General features: G+C 42.5%; 1 protein-coding gene across 1 annotated transcript in view; it reads left to right on the top strand.

The window, feature by feature from the left end:
* PRDM15 (PR domain containing 15) overlaps nt 1–2788 on the top strand; it is a 60623-nt gene that overhangs the window by 2089 nt on the left and 55746 nt on the right. The gene's annotated exons all lie outside the window — the stretch shown is intronic.

The following is a 2788-nucleotide window of genomic DNA, read 5'->3' as shown; positions in this document are numbered from 1 at the left end:
AGATGGGGGGGGGAGAGAGAAAGAAAGAGAGAGAGAGAGAGAGAAAGCAAGCAAATAGATGGGGAGAGGGAGAGGTGGGAAGAAAACAACTTTAAATGCATCCTCCAAGGCCCCCCCCCAGCTTGGCTTGGAGAAGGGATTTAAAGAGACAAATGCCTTCTTAAAGCTGGCCAGTGGGAGGGGGCTTTGAAAATGCATTTAAAGTTAAAGTTGCTTTCTTTCTCTTCTCCCCCCACCTCAAGCCTACCCAGGAAGGGTAACACTGGCTGGGGAAGGGAGACTGATTGCTTTCCCAGCCGCTCTGCCAGGAGCTGCACAGTATGTCTGAAAGAGCTGCATGTGGCTCCCAAGCCGCAGTTTGGCCACCCCTGTTCTATAAGTTACTTTATAGAAATTTCAGTTATTGTTTTAAAACCCCAGCTATGGATAGACCAACCCCATTTTAGGTATTACATTCCAGCATTATGATTCTTTACAGTGTTAATTTGTTTTCCTCATCTTTCCCTGGGTTCTATAAGTTACTTTATAGAAATTTCAGTTATTGTTTTAAAACCCCAGCTATGGATAGACCAACCCCATATTAGGTATTACATTCCAGCATTATGATTCTTTACAGTGTTAATTTGTTTTCCTCATCTTTCCCTGGACTTCATAGTCTTTTAAAGAGAACCTCAGGGCCATTTCTCGTATTATATTTTTTTTTCCTCCTGCTTTTTTTTACTGTGCAAGAGAAGGATGCAGGGTATATTTAAAGAATGCATGTCAAGTTATGGGTCCAGTGACCACTCTTTGTGCATATTCAGTATATCTTGTGACCTGACCTGAAGCATGTACAAAGTGTACACATGTCAATTTTGTTTGTATGATTCATTACCTTGGCAAATGCTGGATTGCTGATGGTGTGTGGAGAGCCTATACACACAGACTTTGTTTGACTGTACACTCTGTCTACAACTTATACTGAACATGCTCAGGTGGGAGTGTAGTCCCACTGCCCCCCCCATACACATTCACTCTACCCCCAGTAGAACTTGTGAACAAACCAGGACTTTCTGCAGAATCTCACTTAAGTAAACTTTCTGACATTGTGAACACAAGTGCTGTAACAGTTTCTGGTTGCTTCCCTTCATGCATTTGTAAATGATATGGGAAACATAGCATGGCAAACTTCTCTCAAAGTAATGGGATTAAGGATACATCAGTAAAAAATATAGATTGTAATTTTTTCCACTTCTGTGGGAAGCATGTATTAAATAATCCTATTTCAACAATCCAAAATTATATTTCTTTTTTGCTGTGGGAATCTTCCCAGCCTACTGATTGAATTTGTGTAGGGGAGTTGTGATGGGGGGGATTAATTTCCAGCAACTAACATCATGGATACCTATGCCTTTGCTATAATTTTATTTATGTATTTATTTATTTATTATTAAATTTGATTTATAGCCCACCCTCCCCTGCAGGAAGGGCTCAGGGCAGGAAACAACATTTTCAACAACACAATTTACAAGCAGTTAAAACTAATAAATCAGAATTTAAAATAGCTTTTAAAAGTTAATGAGTTATTACAGATGGCACGTAAAATGACATAAATTAATGTCCTTTCCCCATAGGGGGAAAAGGAGGAAGGAGCCAGGCTGGAGGGAAACCTGTTGCTGTCCTCAACCAAAAGACATCTGTGTCTTGCAAGCCCTGCGGAACTGCATTAGGTCCCACAGGGCTCGGATGTCATTTGGCAGAGAGTTCCACCAGATCGGTGATAGGGTCAAAGGCCCTGGCCCTAGTTGAGGACAGCTGGATGATCTTCGGGCCAGGGATCACAAGTAAGTTCTTCTGTCCTGAGGGTAATGCTCTTTGGCGGATATACCAAGAGAGGTGGTCCCGCAGATACATTGGTCCCAGACTGTTTAGGGCCTTGAAGGTCAGTACCAGAACCTTTAATCTGATCTGGTATTCCACCTGGAGCCAGTGCAGCTGGTGAAGCACTGGTTGGATATGTGCTGACAGTGGAGTTCCAGTCAGAACGCATGCCGTTGTATTCTGGACCAGTTGTAGTTTCCGGTTCAGTCTCAAGGATGGCCCTGCGTAGAATGAGTTACAGTAGTCTAGCCTGGTGGTGACCATTGCATTGACCACTGTAGCTAGGTCGGGGCAAGACAGGTAGGGAACCAGCTCCCTAACCTGGCGAAGTTGAAAAAAACCCCTCCAGTCTGGCAACGTTTGTGATCTGGGCCTCCATAGATAAGGCAATGCAAACAGTTTATTTCTTCTAATAAGGCAGTACTATTGCTGTGTGGGTTATGCTGTCTTTTTCTTTTTTGTCCAAGATAACCTTTGTAGATGTACAGCAAGCATAAAAGAACACATAGTGTTGTTCAGTTGCGCTGACTCTGCAGTGTTGACAGCTATGAAGCTTTTTAACTTTTACAGGCAAGCTAAGCAGATGGGCTTGAGATAATGCTCATAAATTATAGTTTGACTCCATTTGGGACTCTAGAGGATTTAATTAGGGTGCAGTACCACAGGAATAAAAGCAGATGACTGGATGCTAGAAAGCATTTTTTTAAATTTATGACACTACCGCTGACTCAGGATGAATGGCTCTGCCATTATTTGCTTTTGTGTTTGTTGCTGGTTGGGGGAAGAGGCTTGCCTGCATACCCAGAGGAGGATTAATTCCAGTTGGGAAGTTTTTATCACAGTAGTTCTTGCTGTCAAAGAGACAAGCCACTGTTTAGTTTAAAAAGCAGCTTGTCTCTTCAGCAGTGGAAACGGCTGTGATTTAAAC

This window comes from Gekko japonicus, unplaced genomic scaffold (genome assembly GCF_001447785.1).
Source record: "Gekko japonicus isolate JY-2015 unplaced genomic scaffold, Gekko_japonicus_V1.1 scaffold803, whole genome shotgun sequence".
NCBI classification, from domain to species: domain Eukaryota; kingdom Metazoa; phylum Chordata; class Lepidosauria; order Squamata; family Gekkonidae; genus Gekko; species Gekko japonicus.
This window is presented reverse-complemented; position numbering and strand designations above follow the sequence as displayed.